The following is a 22,065-nucleotide window of genomic DNA, read 5'->3' on the forward strand; positions in this document are numbered from 1 at the left end:
GGTAGGCAGAGCGTTGGGTGGGTGATGAGGTGAGGTGTTGGCAGCTAGTTGGGCACTGTGCGCGTAGGTGGGCGATGTGGATGAAGTAAGCACTGTATAGGCGGATAAAGAGTAGCGAGCCAGCACGGAGGGTCTTACCTTGGGCTTTGGGTGCATAGTAAGCAGGTGGGAGCGCTGGGGCCGGCCAGGGGCCTGCAGCAGTGAGGGTGGATAGGGCCAGCATTGCAGGAGGCTGACCGTTGTAGTCGTGTAGATCAAGGGTGTACCTCGCACCTTCGGCACCAAACACCTGCAGTGCACAACACAGCGCCCTACAGGCTTTGCTGCAGAGGGCTTGGCGGGCTTGGCGGGCATGTTTTAAGGCAAGAGCAGCATCGAACGTCCATGCGTAGGCTGTGTGGCATAGTCATACCGGACGTCAGTGGGGTAGTGTAACCTGCAGACCTGCGGCGCAGAACACCATGCCCTTCGCCTGTGCAGGCACTGCAGCGGAGCGCTCAGTGGGCAGGTTTTAAGGCAAGAACGGCATCAAGTGTTCATTCTTAGGGTGTGTGTCAGAGTCATAGCGGATGTTATTGGGCAGCGTAAACTGCGGACCTCCAGGACACAACACTGTGCCCTTAGGCTGCGCTGGCTTTGCCGCAGAGGGTTCGGCGGGCAGGTTTTAAGGCAAGAGCGGCATTGAGCATCGATACATATGGTGCGTGGCGTAGTCATAGCGGACGTCAATAGGGCAGCATAACCTGTGTACCTGTGGCACACATCACTGCACCATTAGCCTGCACAGGCTTTGCCACAGAGGGCTCGATGGACAGGTTTTAAGGCAAGAGCGGAATCGAGCGTCAATGCATAGGGTGTGTGGCATAGTCGTAGTGGACGTCGATCGGGCAGCGTAGCCTGCAGACCTGTGGCGCACAACACCGCGCCCTTAGCCTGCACAGGCTTTTTTGCAGAGGGCTGGGTGGGAAGGTTTTAAGGCAAGAGTGTCATCAAGCATCAATGCATAGGGTGCGTGGCGTAGTTGTAGCAGATATCAATCGGGCAGCGTAACCTGCGGACCTGCGGCGCACAACACCATGCCCTTAGCCTCCGCAGGCGTTGCAGCAGACCGCTCGGTGGGCAGGTTTTAAGGCAAGAACGGCATCAAGTGTTCATTCATAGGGTGTGTGTCAGAGTCATAGCGGATGTTGATTGGGCAGCCTAAACTGCGGACCTCCAGGACACAACACTGTGTCCTTAGCCTGTGCAGGCTTTGCCGCAGATGGCTCGGCGGGCAGATTTTAAGGCAAGAGCGGCATTGAGCATCGATACATATGGTGCATGGCGTAGTCATAGCGGACATCAATCGGGCAGCATAACCTGTGTACCTGCGGCACACATTACTGCACCATTACCCTGCACAGGCTTTGCCACAGAGGGCTTGATGGACAGGTTTTAAGGCAAGAGTGGCATCGAACGTCAATGCGTAGGATGTGTGGTGTAGTCGTAGTGGACGTCGATCGGGCAGCGTAGCCTGCGGACCTGTGGCGCACAACACTGCACCCCTACCCTGCACAGGCTTTTTTGCAGAGGGCTGGGCAGGCAGGTTTTAAGGCAAGAGTGGCATCAAGCGTCAATGCATAGGGTGCGTGGCGTATTTGTAGCAGATGTCAATCAGGAAGCGTAACCTGCGGACCTGCGGCGCACAACACTGTGCCCTTAGCATGTGCATGGTATTTCATAGTTGCAGATTCATGACCAGATGATGCAGTGAGGTATATTTTCTAAAATTATCATTATAATTGTTCATTTATAACGCGCTTATTACCAGGAGTGATTTCTAAGCAAGGGATCAGGATTCATATCTGTGTTGCTCTGCAGTGTCTTCCTTTCAAGACAAACACGCTGCCCCTGAGCTACCCTTCCTCCCCCTTAAAATAAATAATCCTTAGCAATCTGAGGTAATCCAATGGCATTCAAAATGATCTGAAGTAACCCAAAAGAAATTCAAAGTATTGTGAAGAATTGTGAAGTAATGCACAAAAAACAGATGTAAGACAAATGTTATTTGAAGTAATCTAGCATTTGTATATGTTACAAGATTGTCGAATAAAATCCAGATGTCAGCATGTGGGCCCAGACTGTGCTTGGCACATGATGGCAGGACCTACACATATGGAGTCATATCTGATCACATGGGTACTATGAATTATGCCAATGATCTGTTATTTATATAGAGCTTTCTCCAAAGCACTGTACATGAAATATTTACATTGCCCAACCGTAGTTGGTTCTCATTTATTGATCTCGTAAGGATGAAAATGAAAGGCTGTGTGGCCTTGCCGGGATTCAAACCTGTAATCTGCAGATTGTAGCAGCAAGCACTCAACCTTCTGTACTACCTTAGCTGTGATGTGAGGCTGATGATAGCCTTATTCAGGCATTTGAGGCTATCTTGACATTTGACTGTAAAAACATAATGGATTTGCCAATTAATGGGGCTCATTATGGGTCCGGCGGTAACCGTGCTGGTGTTGCCGGCTGATTGCTGATAGACCCGTAATAAATTACCGACGCCTGACTTCTCAGTGCCACCAAGCTATTCCAAGTCCGGGCAGCTGGCAATTTTTTTATCTCCATTCCCCCATAGGACTCCATGGGAATGGGGACAAGGAACACCGGCACCGTTGTTAACAGATGAGGCCCAATGTATTTTTTTATTGCTTATGGCGGTCCATTGCTTTACACTTTAAACCAGATTTCACGCATATTAAATTTGTCACTTTGTAGTGCTTACCTCCAATTTAGGTGGCAAAGCTCTCTGCATTGAACATTTACATACAATTATGACCCACCTGAAGTTGGTACCCATTAATCGTCCTTGGAACAATGAAAGGCAGATTTGGCCTTCGCAGGATTCAAACCTGCGACCTGCAGACCACACACCGATCTCAGCAGCACACACTCAACCCACTGAGCTATCTTATTGGGGATAATATGATATCATGGACAGCCTATGAATTAATTTTAGGAACCATTGGATGCCTTTTTATCAAAGCAGTTACAGGACCTACAGTTAATTCAAAGAAAAGAGAGAGGGCAAGTAGACCAGAGTAGGCAGACATTATTTTAGCATTCTTCTTAGGAACTCCTTACCTTTTTGCAACAGAGTTACAGCTTAAAAAATGTACGTTAGCTTTTTAAAAGATGACAGTAGGAGTCAAGGCATTGTGGGTGAACTGAGTTACATCAATCAGAGCTGGATAATATGTGAATGCGAGGATGCGGCTGAAAATGGAGTGGGAGTTTAATTAACAAACAGAGCGATGAGAGTGGTTAAAAAAAACAGAAATCCAAGTGTTCCATCTTTGATCAAAACGAGGTAAAGGAAATTACGTTAATATCAGTGCCACAGTAATTATTTAATGTCGAACTTAATGTTGTTCATAAAATGACACATTTCCATTGAACTGATCAGTGCTTTAAAACTAACAGGCCGATTCATGGAATTAATGTGCGCTGAAAAAACGGCGCACGCGTGCGAAAACGTGCGATTCGCAGTGAAATAGCGAAAATCACAGTGCAAGTGCGATTATCGCACAGAAAACATCGCACATCAATTCATGGAAGTCCGTGCATGCGCAAAATGTGGGATGTGCGCTGAAAAAGTGCGCGGCGCACGCTGGCGCACGCTGGCGCACGCTGGCGCACAGGTCATCGGACACCGTGCGATAAGGCCACAGCGAATTCACACATAGCGCGGCGCACATAACAAAAGTAGGCGTAACACGGGGCGTCACACGCAGAATGGGGAACAACTCGTGAAAATGTGGGCGTCACGGGGGAAGTACAGGAGGCAAGTGCGCAGAACGCCTACACGCTCGCCTACAACACATATTCATGGAATCGAATAGGGAAAAACAGCGCACGGCCAAAGACGCGCACAGGCCCATACATGTCCGCCACACGAAAGCAGGCGGTAGCGTCCCTGTGCAGGAAAAAAAATGGGCGCCAAAGTTCTACACGCGCGAGAAGGCCCACACGCGATCGGGCCTGGGGGAGCGTGTGCGTGTATCTCAGAAGTGCGCGAGAAGTCTCACACGCGATCGGGCCTGGGGGAGCGTGTGCGTGTATTTCAGAGGAGCGCGAGAAGTTTCACACGCGATCGGGCCTGGGGGAGCGTGTGCGTGTATTCCAGAGGTGCGCGAGAAGTTTCACACGCGATCGGGCCTGGGGGAGCATGTGCGTGTATTCCAGAGGTGCGCGAGAAGTTTCTCACACGCGATTGGCCTGGGCGCGTGTATTTTAGGGGTGCGCGAGAAGTTCCACAGGCGATTGGCCTGGGCGCGTGTATTTCAGGGGTGCGCGAGAAGTTCCACACGCGATTGGCCTGGGCGCTTGTATTTCAGGGGTGCGCGAGAAGTTCCACATGCGATTGGCCTGGGCGCGATCGGGCCTGGGGGAGCGGGGTACGTGTATTTCAGGGGCTCGCGGGTGTTTTTACACGCGATCGGGCCTGGGGGAGCGCGGTACGTGTATTTCAGGGGCTCGCGGGTGTTTTTACACGCGATCGGGCCTCAGGGAGCGGGCTACGTGTATTTCAGGGGCTCGCGGGTGGTTTTACACGCGATCGGGCCTGGGGGAGCGTGTGCATGTATTTCAGAGGTGCGTGAGAAGTTTCACACGCGATTGGACTGGGCGCGTGTATTTCAGGGGTGCGCGAGAAGTTCCACATGCGATTGGCCTGGGCGCGATCGGGCCTGGGGGAGCGGGGTACGTGTATTTCAGGGGCTCGCGGGTGTTTTTACACGCGATCGGGCCTGGGGGAGCGCGGTACGTGTATTTCAGGGGCTCGCGGGTGTTTTTACACGCGATCGGGCCTCAGGGAGCGGGCTACGTGTATTTCAGGGGCTCACGGGTGGTTTTACACGCGATCGGGCCTGGGGGAGCGTGTGCATGTATTTCAGAGGTGCGCGAGAAGTTTCACACGCGATTGGCCTGGGCGCGTGTATTCCAGGGGCTCGCGGGTGTTTTCACACGCGATCGGGCCTGGGGGAGCGGGGTACGTGTATTTCAGGGGCTTGCGGGTGTTTTTACACGCGATTGGGCCTGGGGGAGCGTGTGCATGTATTTCAGAGGTGCGCGAGAAGTATCACACGCGATTGGCCTGGGAGCGTGTATTTCAGGGGCTCGCGGGTGTTTTTACACGCGATCGGGCCTGGGGCAGCGGGGTATGTGTATTTCTGGGGCTTGCGGGTGGTTTCACACGCGATCGGGCCTGGGGGAGCAGGGTACCACTCACCCGTCTGCCTTGCGTGTAGAAGAACACGTAGCCGATAGCGTGTGAACCCCAACGCCTGCAAAACACATGCACCGCACCCCACAAAAAGCAACGCCCGTGCGCGATACGTCACAGACGCGCATACGCGCTAAGGGCCTTTGGTCCAATGGAATCGCGTATGCGTGCTGAAGCGCTTACGCGCTAAGGGCCTTTCCTCGAATTACACGCTGATGTGCAGAATTTTCACGTGCCAAATCACTCCGTATCAAGCTGGCCACGCGTAAGCACACGGAAGACCACGCTCCTGCCCAGAAGGCCGAACTACTGCCCCCCAGAGCCCCGAGCACGCTCCCACCTGCCATCTGCTGCTGCCTGACTGCCTGCTGCCCACGTGCCCTGCCATTTGCTGCCTGCACATCAGCCATGGGTGCTGTTGCTGTGACCACCCCTGCTGGAACTGAAGACTCCCGACTGGGATTCCATCGCTCCACAGCCCAGCCCCAGGACCCAGTTGCCCACCCACTCCTGCCTCTGGGGTTGTCATGTCGGGCACTGCAACATCTGGCACCACTGACAACCCCCGGCCAGAGAGGCAGAGGGGCACCAGCTTCAGTGCCACCGAAGTTGGTGTCCTGGTGGAGCAAGTCCTGGGGCAGTATGATGCCCTCTTCGGAAGTTCCCGCGCCGACAAGGAAGGACGGACTCGGATCTGGACTGACATCGTGACTGCCATCAACGCGGAGGGGGTGGCAGTCCGCGACTTCCAACATGTCAAGAAGCGCTGGGAGGACTTCAGGTCCAGGACCCTGAACAAGGCACGGCGCCTCTTGAAGGCAGCGGATGCCAAGGGGCGCCGAGGCCACTTGTCAGAAGATCAGATGAGGGTCCTGGAACGCATATCCCCAGTGCTCCACGTCCAGGTCCTTGAGAGGCAGACCCGTCTGGAGTCGAGCGGTAAGTGTACATGCATCCTGATTGTGAGCTGTGCGTGTGGTGATGTTTCAGTAGTGTGCAGGTTGCACATCTGTTTGTATGGGGTCGAGTATGGGTGGGGGTGTACAGGGCCGTGGGGCTAACACATGCGAGGGCTGTAATGTGTGAGACATGGATGGTGCTTGTGTGTGTAGGCTTGCATGCCAAATGCAGTTGTGTGGGCACACATGTTTGGATGAATGTGTATGTAAGTAGACATGTCCGTGATGTCACGCATGTATGTTGTTTTCAGCTGCATGTATCAGCACTGTGTACATGTGCATTTGTGTGTATTTGACAAGGGTGCAACAGTGATGCAACATGGATGCATGTGACAGCGGGATGTGGAAGCCTGATTGGCAGATGTGACATGGATGCCCATCTGAACACTGCGACACTTGGCAGAGGTGTACACATGCATGCAAGTGTGGTGGTGTGTGTACATGTGTGGTGCACTTCCTGTGTTGCATGTGATGTCTGGCTCAGCTTTGCCTGCTCATGCTGTTGTATGGGTATGGATGGTGCTGGCAGTTGCGATATGGCTGTGGTATGGCTCATGTGTGCGAGTTGAAATTACATGTGTGTTGGGGATTGTGATGGCATGTCTGAGGTTTGCCAATGCCACTCATGTACAACTGTCATGTGTGTTTGTGTCCATTGTACAGTGCCCTGATGCCTGTGTTTTATTTCTCCCTGTCTGCAGCGTCAACTGATGAAGAGGGCGGAGAAGGTGCTGTGGAGCACAGCGGCGGGGATCCCACCGCCAGCCGGAGACGCAAGGCCCGGCTCCCCTCTCATGTTGCCATCTCGTCGGGGAGTGAGGAGTCCGGTGCCGCGTCCCAGGCCGTAGCTGCCGGGGGGAGGTCCAAGAGGCGGAGGTTGGAGTTGGACTCCTCGGCAGCAGAAGGGGCAGCTGGGACCCCACAGGGCCCAACAGGGGAAGATGGTACGGAGTCATCCAGGTTGGTGGGGAGTTTGGTGGAGGAGGAGGCCGTGCAAGCAACAGAGACGGGGTCTGGAGGTGGGGATCCCACTGGTGCTAGTGGTGCAGTGCAGTACCCGGGACAGGAGGCAGCACAGGCCGTCGCGGAGGTGCCTGTGTGCAATCCTGTCCCTGATCCTGTCCCTGCATCATCTTGCACCAGCAGGGATGCCTACGTCCAGACCCGTTTTCAGGCAGGGGATGAGCAAACGACAACTGGCCTTCCTCTGCCTGCGGACGTGGCTATCCGGGTCCGGGTTGAGCCTGTCCTGACTGGTGTGGCGTTGCGTCAACGGGCCATGCGAGGTGACCTGCAGTCTTTTCATGAGGAGACTGCACGTCATCTCGAATGGCTCGTTGACCACGTCAGCCTGCTGGGACAGGCCACCCAGGCCGGATTCCTCCGTTTGATGGGGCTTGCTACGACCCCCTCCTCAACTGAACCCCCTACGCGCCAGTCATCCTCCGTGCCATCTTCCCACCCATCAGTCACCTGGGTGCCCTGTGGAGCTGCCTCTGACGGTGCGGCCAGGCTGGTGGAGGAGGCATCCCTGCCACAGTCGGGAGTCGGACGTCCAGCAGGGGTGGCCACATCAACGACTGCACCCCAGCCGGCGGAGGATGTGCAGGCAGCAGGAGGCAGTGCACGGGCAAAGGCACAGCAGCAGCAACGTGGTGGGAGCCATGAAGGCTCGGGGCCTTCAACATCGGAGGGGCAGGCATCGGCCGGAGGGCAGGAGGACCCAGGACAGAGAGTGTCTTCCGTGTGGCAGCGGTTGGGCCACGCCATAGATGCAGAGCGGCAGCGGGCGGAAGAGGCACGGCTCACAATGGTCAGGGCGGAGAACTCCATGCGGGGGGCCCTGCGGTGGGCCGAGTGCCTCGAGGCAATCCGCAGGGGGTTGGAGGTGGACACGTCGACGGCCCTGCGGACCCTCGGGGCCATGGAGGAGGACCGCCTCCGTGATATTGAGCAGGAGTTCGATGATGCCCTGGGCCGGGACATCCAAAAGTGAGCCGTCAGACTAGCCCGCTGCCCTTGTACATAGTTATGTAGGTAGTGTTAGGTTTCCTTGATTTTTTGATTTATTTTGGACCTTTTGGACATTGGCCACATTTTTGTATATAGTTTATTTTATTAGTTAGTGTTGTTAGATACTGTACATAGTTCACTGTTGGATTTAATTTTTCTTTCACAATTTACCCATGGAGCAATGGCTTTCAATTATTATTTCCCATTGGATTTGCTTTTGTGGACAGTGACTTTGGACACCATTACTTTGGATTATGATTTTTGGTTTTGCTTTTTTTCACGGACATGCTTCTTTTCTTTTTTGTACATTCCCATTTCTGTTTCTTTATTTTTGAATCTATTTATGTTTCCTTTAATACATATTTTTTTTATCGAACATCAATGTGTAGTATCATCTCATTGGTTTCATCCATATCATGATATGGGTTTTGAGATTCACTGACACCCATTGGGTGTATGTGAGGGACATGTGTTTGTTTTGAAACTTGCAATTGGTGTTCTGTCATGTAATTGCCATTTCTGAGTGGGTGGATGCAATACTCGGGTGGGTGTTTTGCATTTGGAGGCTGACCATAGGGACCAGGGATCTAGATTGTGATGACATGTTGGCTGGGGAACATGAGTTGGGGCCTGCTGGCAGGTGCCCCACAGTGCTGGGGGGTGGGGGTGGTGGGAGACATGGGTGGGGGCCTGGTGGAGGGTGCCCCTGCACTGCTGGGGGGTGGGGATGGTGGGGAACATGAGTTGGACATGGGTGGGGGCCTGCTGGCAGGTGCCCCACAGTGCTGGGGGGTGGGGGTGGTGGGGACATGAGTTGGACATGGGTGGGGGCCTGCTGGCAGATGCCCCACAGTGCTGGGGGGTGGGGGTGGTGGGAGACATGGGTGGGGGCCTGGTGGAGGGTGCCCCTGCACTGCTGGGGGTTGGGGGTGGTGGGAGACATGGGTGGGGGCTTGGTGGAGGGTGCCCCTGCACTGCTGGGGGGTGGGGGTGGTGGGGACATGAGTGGGACATGAGTGGGGGCCTGCTGGCAGGTGCCCCGCAATGCTGGGGGGTGTGGGTGCAGGGGGACATGAGTGGGACATGAGTGGGGGCCTGCTGGCAGGTGCCCCGCAATTCTGGGGGTGGGGGTGCAAGCGGACATGAGTTGGTGATCATTAGTGCAAGGAGACATGTGCCTTTGCTGGGGGGCATGCCCATGTTGGGTGGGCTGCCTGCGGGACATGACCAGGGATGCAGGGTAGTCCCCTGTGGTGTGGGCTGCCTGCAAGGGCCGTGGAGGGTGTACAGGGAACACCTGGGAGGACCCACACTGCCAAATCACATGTAGGACTCCCCAGCACCCCTGAAATACACGTACCCTGCTGAAATCGCGTGTAAAACTTTCCGCGCACCCCTGGAATACACGCACATGCTCCCCCAGGCCAGATCGCGTGTGGAACTTCGCGCGCACCCCTGAAATACCCGCACGCAGCCCAATCGCGTGTGAAACTTCCCGCGCACCCCTGAAATACCCGCACGCAGCCCAATCGTGTGTGAAACTTCCCGCGCACCCCTGAAATACACGCGCCCAGGGCAATCGCGTGTGAAACTTCCCGTGCACCCCTGAGATACATGCGCCCAGGCCAATCGCGTGTGGAACTTCTCGCGCACCTCTGAAATACACGCTCACGCTCCCCCAGGCCAATCGCGTGTAGAACTTCTCGCGCACCTCTGAAATACACGCACACGCTCCCCCAGGCCAATCGCGTGTGGAACTTCTCGCGCACCTCGTAAATACACGCGCCCAGGCCAATCGCGTGTGGAACTTCTCGTGCACCCCTGAGATACACGCGCCCAGGCCAATCGCGTGTGGAACTTCTCGCGCACCCCTGAGATACACGCGCCCAGGCAAATTGCGTGTGGAACTTCTCGCGCACCCCTTAGATACACGCGCCCAGGCAAATTGCATGTGGAACTTCTCGCACACCCCTGAGATACACGCGCCCAGGCCAATCGCGTGTGGAACTTCTCGCGCACCTCTGAAATACACGCGCCCAGGCCAATCGCGTGTGGAACTTCTCGCGCACCTCTGGAATACACGCGCCCAGGGCATTCGCGTGTGGAAATTCTCGCGCACCTCTGAAATACACGCGCCCAGGCCAATCGCGTGTGGAACTTCTTGCGCACCCCTGAAATACACGCGCCCAGGCCAATCGCATGTGGAAATTCTCGCGCACCTCTGAAATACACGCGCCCAGGCCAATCGCGTGTGGAACTTCTCGCGCACCCCTGAAATACACGCGCCCAGCCCAATCACGTGTGGAACTTCTCGCGCACCCCTGAAATACACGCACCCAGGCCATTCACGTGTAGAACTTCTCGCGCACCCCTGAAATACACGCGCCCAGGCCATTCGCGTGTGGAACTTCTCGCGCACCCCTGAAATACACACACCCAGGCCATTCGCGTGTGGAACTTCTCGCACACCCCTGAAATACACACACCCAGGCCATTCGAGTGTAATACTTCTCGCGCACCCCTGAAATACATGCACACGCTCCCCCAGGCCAGATTGCTTGTGAAACTTCTCGCGCACGCGTGTTCCCGACACCCGTAATACGCGTTCCCCACTTTGCGTTTGCTGTTTGCCAGTCCGGTAATCTGGTACAGGGTTGGCGCAGCCCTTTGTGATGGTTTTGCGATCTTGATAGCTTTTCCTTGCACGAGGGCGTTCTTGGGGGCGTAACTGGCGCTGCTGCAGGGTCGCTGCGCCACTCTGCGCCACGTCTGCTTTTGGAGGTGAGAATCCATGAATACGCTGTGCGCGGAAATTGATTTTATCGCACGCGGCTGGCGCAGACATTCGCACGGGCACGCTGTGCGCCAGCCGCGTGCGACACTTTTGTGAGGAATTACATGAATCGGCCTGAAAATTTTCTGCCACGTTTTACCCCTGCCCTCTCCTTGCAAAGGAGGCTATCACAATTAAAAAGGAGAAGGGTGCACCCTTCATTGATAGCTTCGGATCACATATTTTTATTTTCCTGGAAAAAGGGGAAACGAAGTGAGGCTGGGCTAACTAGGGTGGCAAAGGTTTGACCGAAAGGGTGTAGTGTATCACCCTGAAAACAAACTCTGGGGTACGACGATACTTTCATGGTGCCAATGCAAGTAATATATGATGTTTCAAATACATTCATAAGGGAGTATGGCTGCGAAGCTCAAGAGCCACAGGGCCAGCCTCAATTGCTTTACATTTATGTATTCAAAGTCAAACATTTTTTCTTAAATTGAGAACATAGTTACCTTTTGATTTTTTCAATGGCCAGAAATCTAAGGTCAGATAGGTTAGGTTGATGCTGAATGTGTTTTAAACCAATGTAATCCCTGTTTCTAATAGATCTCAAATGTTCATAAGTTAATCATTTTAAGCTGTGCACCAAATTACCAACATATAATTTTACACATACAGACCACAGTGTAGATTAAACCATTGTTAAACAGATGATGCTTAATTTGACCTTAAAATTGTAGTTATTGGTGAATTCAAATTTTAGATTACAGTGCACTTTGGCAGCCCTTATAAGAGCCACATTGATTTATTCCTGCTGGTAATGGAGATAATATTGTAGAAGTATTTTATTTATTTACTCATACAGGTATTGGGCTCGCAGGTGAATATGGGTGGAGGGGTAACGGATCTCCACATTCGGATCAGCTAAGCGCAGAGAGGAGAGGAAGGGGGTAAGTGCTGCGGTATATTCAGGCAACTTTAATGCAGCAAACATGAAGAATGCATGAACAACACGCATTGGCAATGCCAATAGTTTTGGCGTTTACTGCTGTTCTTTGCATTTTGCATTCATAGGCACCAGAGCGAAAGGAGGAGAGTGCAACGTTTCAAACGAGGATGCGATAAGAGAATGAGAAGGAAGGAGAATAGAGCAAGGGAGGAGAGAGCGGCCATCGATGATGAGCAAGAGGACATATGATTGAGAAAGGTTGAGAGTGAGAGGGTAAGAATTAAAGCAAGTCTGTGAGAGGAAGGACGAGAGGGCAGTAGGTTAATGGTTGTAGAGAGAGTTGGGTGGGTGGGAGTAGAGAAAGTGGGGGTGGGTGGTAGAGAGAGTGGGTGCTTATTAATACCAAAAGTTAATGTGCTCAATCTATCAACCTTTGATGGATGAAGGGGCTGATTCGGCCTGGCCAAGTTATGAATTTGGAACGTTTAAGTCACTGAGCTATGCACTGGCACAACAGTATGTTGTTTAATTGTGCACGCTTGTCTCCTGTTCCCTCCAGTGCCATTTATAATACAAATACAAAATATAAAAAATATAACATTAAAAATATCACTATAAATTAGCAATTTAAAAGCCAATTTAACAGCCAGTCAAGACATTACCAAATGCTGTTGATATACACACATAAAAAGAAAGCTCAGAGTGTTAAGTTCTTGCGGCTAACATCTCGGCATTATCACGGGTTCAAATTGTGACAATGTCAACTAATCTTTTCGTCAGTCTGAGATCATGAAAGGATGAGATGCAATAATTGCATATAAAAAGTCTTCCAGGTTATGTGCTTTAACAAAAGGGCTTTATAAGTAACTGCTTGTTATATTGGTATGTCTGAAGCCGAGGAGGTTGAGTTATGAATGGATTGTCTTTCAGATGAAAGCACTTCCACGCAGCTTGCTTTCAAAACAAACCAAGAAGTTACCGTCAAAATGTTTTTTGCACATTATTTATCTATTTATATAGTGCACACACACACACATTTGCGGGTGTATGTTTTATTATTTACCACTGGCAATTATAAATGGCTGCCCTGATGTTTGCCGTGGACCCCTGTGTTACCCTATGGACATAGTTCCTGCAGACGCCACTTGTTCATAGCTTGCCCTATTTCCGAGACACAGAGGTGGCAGCCTGCATGTTCAGGTATAAGAGGCGGTGTAATAGATTACGCACCACTTATCAGATATAGTTGTAACTCTATTAACCGCATGTTAATTAAAATGACCTTTTTACACAGCTGTGACTTGTCCAAAACACCCCCCCCCCCACCACCAAACTTTCCCCAAGGCAATACTTTCGCAGGTGCACAGAAGAAATGTGTGAATTATTTGGAATGCAATACCAAAACAAAAAATTCTGCTATTCCTGAAGAGAAAACTGAACCGCTACACGGGCGCACTGCAGGGAAAGTGCTAGCAAAAAGAGAACGGAAACTAAACAAACACTGACGCGGTATATTTAAGTCATAAGACACGGGGAGAGGGGCACAGTAGCTACTCCACGGGGAAAGCGTAAGGGCAGGTTACCCAAGGCTCAACGTATCTCGGCATTCAAATAAAAGTCACTGAAACAGGAACAAAAACCTGCGGAAGCCCCTGAGCAAAGTGTCAGCAAAGAGGTCATAGATGCAGCACAGACAGTATCGCAATACTGAAACAACAGAGCTGACCCTCCAAAGCAAACTAAACCGCCGCAATATATTACAATATAATTAAATGTGCCACACGGAGGAGAGTCACCTCCAGATATGTGCCAGAGGCATGAGGAAAGTAAAACAGGACATCTAATAAAAACACATCCACCCCAGCATGTCCCGGAGAACCAGATTGCCATTTAACAGTGCTACGGCGCCTGGGGGAAATGCAAGCACAGGGAGGAAACTGTACACACCTCAGAGACACGATATTCATCCGAGTTTAAGCTGTGTATAGGGCGAGGGGCCAGGAGCAGATGTATTCACAGTAAGCTTAACATAAGGCACTACATTTAAGTCCCACAATGCCCTATGCCCCTTAGCAGGGGAAGGAGGCTGTACAGGCAATGAGAATCTTTCATCAAAGTGCGCGCACGCACAGACACCTTGGACGGGGTACTCTGTTGACAAATTTAGTCAGAGCTTGTCAAGCGGGGGGCAGTGTCGGAGGAGCGAACATACCCTGGGATGTACTTCTGGACAGAGGGAGCCCCGAGTGTTGAACAGCCACCTCCAGACACAAACCCTCAGGCTCCACCACTTACCAGCAGGCTCGCCACGTTTATGGGAGACTTGGGGTCCCTGGTGATAGACTCAGCTTCCTCTGCAAGTTTACCATGCATTTCCGGTGGAGGCAGACATCTTCCCGATCAGGTAGGGGGCAGGTGGAGCCCGGGCACAGTGACCGCTGAGCCCTCACTTTTCCTGGCCAGGGGTCAGGTGGAGCTGGGGATGGTGGGGAGAGTCACTCCAGGCCTCCTAGGTGTTGCGCGGGTCCCCACACAAACATTGAGCCCCCGTGGGCCTAACTCCCCAGACACTAAGCCAGCTAGTCTCCAGGGGAGAGCCGACGGGTCCCCAGCTGTATGGTCTGAACCTGCTTCTCCCGGGCTGTACCCGGCCCTTCCTGCAGCTGAGTGTGGCTACTGCTTTGGCTTCTGCAGAGTGCGCTTCAAGCTCCAGAGTATGGGTTCTGCCTGCTCTCACGGGAAATCCGCCAGCGGTATTAGCGCGAAATTTCCCCATTGAGCCCAATGGGGAATGGGGCATTGCTGAATGGGCTCAATGGGGAATGGGGATTAACATTACCACCAAACTCGTGATCCGGCACTATTAGCGCCGGGGAGTTCGGCAGTAGGGCAGATAGCGCTGACACTAATAGCGCCGGCATTACCGCCCAAGTCGTGGTTAGGCCCATGGCGTTGTCCCTCATCTCTTTTTTCCAGCCAGGGCAATATTTTGCCGAATTCGTATATTCTCGCTCTTGAGTCCCAATGGGCTTGTTTGGCATTGTCCAGCGCCATATTTCAGAGGCACTCAGTGGCTCATTTAAGGGACCCTTGAGTCTCGGAGGTTGTATCAAAAATGGGTTTATTTTCCCACTGATAAAGGCTACTCTTAATAAGAATTGGCTGCACTGTCTGCCCTTAGCCCTGTTCACATTAATGGATGCCAACTCTGTGTCACGTATTTTTGGAACAGAAATGCATGAGTACATTGCTTTTTGATGGCTAGTGCATCTTTTATTTCTCGCCAACTGCAGGCAGGGCGGGAGAGGTCAAAGAAAAACAAAGAGGATGACATTCCAGAGACGAATGAGAATTGCTTATCACAACCACAGCTCTACCCAGGGGAAACAGTGCTTTTGAGGGATTGTATATGCACCTTGTATAAGCCCAGGTTTAGGGGCCCTACAACTTGGAGGAAGCAACCAATCAAGCCGTGAATGTACACAGGAAACAGGACTGGAATTCCATGGGGTTGTGAAATCCTGCCGAGCAGAGACCACTCCTAGCTGCGAAGAAGACATGGGTGATGTGAGGCAAGGGGAAGAGTGTGATGCTGGAAATGCATTGGAGGGGCAGGGCCTCCATGTCCTTGTTCTGTACTCCCTTATCATGTGTGCTCTATGGTGTGTTCTGCAAAGGAGTCCAGTTGGGACTCCTAGCAGTGCAGCTCTTCCTCTCTTTGGTTGTCGGGAACAGAGACCCTTCGGATAGCCTTATGACAACCATGGGTGGGGGTACAACCCTGTGCCCCTAATGTATGTTACTAGGCACCTGTGTGTAGCCCACAGAGCAGGGTATGGGCTTGTGGCAGCTCCATGCTGAATTTGACTGGTGCTCTGAGTATCCTCCATTTTGGGATATTCAGGCCATGCCATAGGAATCAATGGATTCCTGATACAAGACAAGATGGCCCCTGTGACCTCTTGGTTTCTATTACCTGTTACCTTGTGTCTCCCAAAGTTCTGGGAAGCCCTGACTCTGTCCCTTTCCTTGACTGACTGTTGGGTGGAAGAACCATATATGATATTGTGGGGAAGTCCAGGCCAGACTGGCTGGAGCCTTCCCAGTGACTGTATGTTGTGGGACACACTTAGGGTGGAAACTGTGTGAATGGAGTGTGTCACCAATATGCATTCCATGTTATGGGTGTCTGGTTTCGGTGTGTGTGTGACACAATGGAGGTCATTACGACCCAGGCGGTAAGTACACCAACTTTACCACCATGGTGTAAGCTATGTTTACACCATGGTGGATGGCGGATTTACCGCCCCATTCCAAGGTGAGTGGGGCGGTAAATCCCCAATTTCCATTTACCCTTCCCCATTCCCATTTTTGCCCCATAGGGCATAATAGGAGTGGGGAAGGCGCTAATTACGGCACCGTAAATTACGGTGCCGTAATTAGCACCAAGGCGGTTTAGCGCCATGGATTTTCACGCCTGCTAAAAGCAGCCGTTAAAATTGGAATCAGGCGTTAACGGTTAACGCCTGGGTCGCAATGACCTCCAATGAATGAGACAGCCCTGCTCGAAACTGACATGAATGCAGTGTGGTATGCTGAAAGGCTGGGTGATTGCTCCAATCCACATTCCTTGTTATGGGTGTCTGCGTGGAAGTGAATGGCCTGAATGCACTGTGAGTCTGATTGGCTGCCGGCCTGGATGAATGCCTTTCTGTCTGATTGGTTGACTGAGCTTGGCTCAGCAGTGTGAATGAGGGACAGATGTGTATATCTGGGGACCTTGGCTGTTCAGCCAGTGGTGTGGGCTGCACACCCTAATTCCCCTGAGTGGTTTTGAGAACTTGTAATTGTAAGGAATGATAGTACATTTTATCGAGGTAGGTATCAATCTTAATGTATCCATTGGTAGAGATCATAATAGTCAGTAATCACTTAGAAGCAGATATTCATTGGGCCTATGCATTTCAGACTGCTCTAGTCCTTCGTCAGGGCCTGTATATTCATCTTAGTTAGTCAATGTATCAATACATTTCATCACAACAATATAGTGCATCGGTATAATCCATCTGTGTAATCCAACAGTACAAAAATATATGCATGTGGGTACCATGCGTTACCAATCACAAGTGAAGAACAATTGTTAAAAATCACATACCGTTCCAGGGAGAGTTAAATGAAAGGAAGAAAATAATAAAGAAAAACAGAGAAAAATAAAAATAAAAAATTAGATGTGGTTGATGTGCATAGCAATAAGATTAAATATTTAAATGTAAAAAGGAGTGCTGACGTGAAGGTGATTTCCGAAAAGAGCATTCTGTAATAGGTATGAAACATTCTGAAATAAGAACTATGGGAAGGTACCCTGATGCAATGTCAAATTTGCCAATAAACTCACCATGATTGTTGTGATGAGCAACTCTGGATCTCTATCTTACAACGACAAATGAAGCTCAGTGTAAGCAAACACTCATGAATGGTTTCAATGCCGGCATGTGCAAGTAAGCTGCTGTGCTTAGCTGCAGTGAAGCTGACAATATCTCAAGGATTCACTTATGTTGCTGCCTCTGATCTGCAAAATACGTACAGAGCACGGTATTAGTCGGTGCAACGTATATATGTGGTCTATTTAATAAATAGTACATAAAGAGATCAGTGCACTTACCTTTAAATTCGAAAGTAAAGTGTCTCCGTAGCGTGCTACTCGACTCCCGCGTTCACAAGTCTGTGCTGGCTAAAACTACAAATCGTTGTCTGGGTAACCACACACCATGTAGTTACTCGATTACTGGATCGGCCATCTTGGAAGTACTCTGTTAATGTGTCATGAATACCGTATTACGTGTGATACTTATTTGTGCTATGTACTTGTTACTGAATAACCCATGTCAGTTACTTATAGTTATAAATTTGATAAATCTCTGAGTCCATCTTTAAAAAATGTACTAAAATTCCTGTTAAATATTGAGATCGTATTGCGCGATCCAGCACGGATAAAGCTGAACACTTGCATAACAGTCAATGTGCTAATTGCTACATAGACCATGTGATTAACTTTCTATTGTAAAGTTAATGGATCTCTAAATCAGTCTCTGACTGAAAGCGCTCTGAATAGGGTTGTACGCGGTAGTCATGCTTCATACTGTGTTATCTAGAGGAGTCCATCCGGGTCAAATTAGCATGGCTGCAATAGAAGCAAAACAAAAAGATACAGATGGGTGGACAAATGAGAAAGTAAAAAAGTGGAAAGAGACTATTAGGTAACTTTCTCGAAAATTCAATCAAATAATACAATTCAACTAATTAGTTTACCTCACTCTTAAGCCTGTTCAAGATTATAATTTGTTCTAAACCCAAATAATCAATTAGTTAACATGATATTAGACATCCCACTTGAAGTGATGATGCACAACTGTACATTTGAGAAGTGCTCGTAACTACAGCGCAATAAAATGCAGGGTTTCCTGAATTGCCATTAGAGAACCCAAAAATCTGACTTTGGTTGCAGATATTGGATCAACCTGATCATAGGAAACAATTAAGGTCCCATTCTTCGTTCATTCCTCCTGGGGAGAGAGAATCAAGTCTTTCGATCTTAAAGGCTTCACGCTGAGCCCTTTTTTTCTTAGCACCAATGTTTGGCCCCTTTTATTGGACAATTTCAAGAACTTGGAATCTAAATTGTGACACTGAGTGTCCTTCGTCAACAAAGTGTCTTGCCACTGCTGATGTTAGGTTGCTATTTCTAATACAGTACTTGTGTTCATTCATCCTTATTCTCGCCGACTCTCAGACATAGTAAATTCTGCAGGTGTTTTTGCATATCAAAAAAGCAGTAACCTCTGCAACATGCTAGTAAACACCAAAGGCGCGACAAAGAAAAAAAGATCCTGATAAACATCCAGGAACCTACCTATGTTTAAATTGCAGAAATTGATATTGATATTTTATTTCTATCACGCTGATACACAAGTGTTTCAGAGTGCGACAAGGCAAGGGAGGGGAACAGTGAAGAACAAAACAACGATCTTACTAGGCCCAGTGACATTGAGAACGAGCAAGTGGAAGGGAGTGGGGGAGGGGAAAAGTGCATGGAAGGGGGGAGAAGTGGAGAGTGTGGAGCAAAGGCGAAACAGATAAATAATCATAAATAAATAATAAAGGCAACAAACAGTGGTAGAACAGCCAGCAATTGGCAAGTTCTGGCTTTAAGGCAGCAGACAGGGTATGTCTGATAAGTGCAGGAAGAAAAAAGGGGTGGGGACTGTATGGGTACAGATACAGACCCTAGTGCAAGGGGTGGACCAGAGTCAGTGTGGGGTGTGGCAGGGTGAGCAGGTACCTGGGCATATAGGACAGAGGGTGGCCAGGTGCATGGTGCCAAGACAGAACAGATCAGCAGGGGAGAGAGCGAGTGAAGGCAGAAGCAAATGAAGGTCTTGAGGTATTTCCGGAACCAGAGATGGGGCCTCATTACGAGGCTTGTGCTGACGGAATGAAGGGGGCCGGTACGGGACCGGTCCCCTTCATTCCGTCAGGGCTGATTACAGGGTTCCCATCGCGGGACCCGGATCGGATGCCTGGTAAAACCAGGCGTGCTTTCTGGGTCCCGCGAGAGGAAGAAGGAGGTAACAACGGGACACTCATAATGTGCCCGTTGTTACCTCCATCCCCATTCCCATTGAGCCCTATGGGGGCTCAAATGTGAATGGGCAATGGTTCCTGCAAGGAGGACTAACCGGGCCTTCCTATGTCGGAATGACCCGGTAAGCCCTCATTGCAGGAACCCGGTAAATGAGCCTGGTTTGGTGGCAGCCATGGAGCAAATAGCTCCATGGCTATCGCCAAACTCGTAATGAGGGCCATGGTTCTCCTCAAGTTCTAGAGTGGCAGGGAGGGTGTTCCAGAGGGAGGCCCCAGCCGAAGACAGATATCTACCCCCAGCACGTTTCTTTGAAAAACAACTGATCTAGAGGGAGTTAGAGGTACAGGAATGAAGAGCTCGAGAGGGGAGGCATTTGCGGAGGGATAGCTGAAGATATTTTGGACCCGGGCCTTGTGGAAAATACAGAGGGTTTTGAATGTAATCCTTACAACCATTGGGAGCCAATGGAGAGATTTCAGAGCTGGAGAGATTTCAGAGCTGTAGAAATACGATCCCAGGGCTTGAGGCCAAGGACAAGTCTCGCTGTCCTGTTCTGGATTAGTTGCAGAGGGTGGAAAGTAGAGGCAGGTAGTTTTAGAAAGAGGCTGTTACAATAGACCAACCTAGAGAGAACCAGAGCTTGGGAGACCATGAGCTTTTGGGGGAAGGAGAGGAAAGGAAGAGTAATGGTAATAATGTAATGGTAATAATGTGATTAAAGGATCAATTGTGCTCCATTCAAGAACAGGTGTAAAAATCAAACTTAAGCACTGTTCTAAATGCTATCCAGAGAGTTCAATCTATAGTATCAAATGCCCCTGTCAGACGGAGACATGGTCCACCGAGAAATCTAGTAGTAAAGGACCAGGGCATCAAGTCAATTGAAGTTCATCGCCGTCTACTGAGTTTCAGAGGATTTCCTTGACTGCTGGAAGCACGTCGAGTCATGGTGCCCAAAAGCAGGGACAGCTTGACGCTGTGCTGCTCAACAACCGGAGCTGCAATGCTCCACCTCTTGCCAAAGAACATTTTGAACGAGGGCTCCCTTGTCATCACTGTCGACCGCTTTGTACCACTGGAGACAGTCAAGGTCATTGACGACCGAGGAGAATTCACCAGTGGGTTTCCGCCACCCGAAGTCCACAAAGACGCTGACAAGTGAAGATTCAAAATCCAGCCGGGGTTGAGTCGCTATAATTGACACCAACACCGACACCCGACGCCGGGCCTACGTTCCTCGATGAGTCCTCTTTGCAGCACCAAACTCTTTGCATCAAGGTTCATTGCATGCCTCATCTACACAGGACATCCACGATTGATCGTTGACAAAGCTCCTGTCTCGATGCCAGAGTTCACATTTCTTCGGGGAATCTCGAAGCCCTGTGGCTCCTGCTTTAAAGGGAGACCACTCTCAAGGGATCCGTTGACGTACCGTCAAAGAAACTCCTCTAACTCAGGTAAATTGGGGTAGTTGATCCTTTTTCTCCATGAAACAAGACTATTTTAACATTAATGGACTGGGCTTGTTAATACTCTTTATTACAGGTTGCACAGGTGGGGGGGATCCTCACACAGAATGGTGTCTTGGTAGTTAGGCAAAGTATTCTGCCACTGTTTAAACTAACTGGTCTTCCTTCCTATGTCCTATGCTGATCCACATTACTGTTTGATTTGTATGCCAGTAGAACTGTCAGCAGTTGATGCATTTTGAAGGAGTCAATAGTTAAGTGGGTACCACATAGACATTGTATATACTTGCTACATTAGAATTGCCAAAGTACAAATTGTGTTATTGATTGATATATCTTGAACCTTATTTTTATATAAAGAATCGTGTTAGCACATAACATAGTGTGTGGACATACCTTTGTGGGGGACTTGGGTGCTACACTGTACTTAAGAACCAGCCTGCATCACCTTCTGAGAGCTTACGCCATGGTTGCTCGTCCATTCTACCATATAGAGAATCTTGGCTGGGGTGCTCTGTGCTTCTACTCTGCCATATAGAGGGCAGGAGTACAGATATCCCCCTCCAGTCTTTACAAAGCGATAAATACCAACCCAAGAGAAAGTGAAGCAGAAGATTTGCAGCAAAGACTTACACGGTCTAGAGCAAGAGAGCTAAGGAAAGGACATACATCCTGAATAGGCACACTGGCCCTCATTACAACACTGGCGCTAAAACATGGCACTATTAGCACCATGGTTGGTGCCGGTGTTGTAACGGGTCCGCCATGGTTCAATGGGGAATTAACACCCCATTCCAAGGTTGGCGGGGCGGTAATTCCCCATTGAACCATGGCCCTTCCCCATTCCCATTTTCGCCCCATAGGGCTCTATGGGAATGGGGAAGGCGCTAAGTACGGTACCGCATATAGCGGCACCGTACTTAGCACCAAGGTCCCTTTGCGGGTCCCTACTTTAACGGCTGGTGTTGACCAGCCGTTAAGG

Source organism: Ambystoma mexicanum, chromosome 6q (assembly GCF_040938575.1).
Source record: "Ambystoma mexicanum isolate Mex_15411 chromosome 6q, UKY_AmexF1_1, whole genome shotgun sequence".
Taxonomy (NCBI): Eukaryota; Metazoa; Chordata; class Amphibia; order Caudata; family Ambystomatidae; genus Ambystoma; species Ambystoma mexicanum.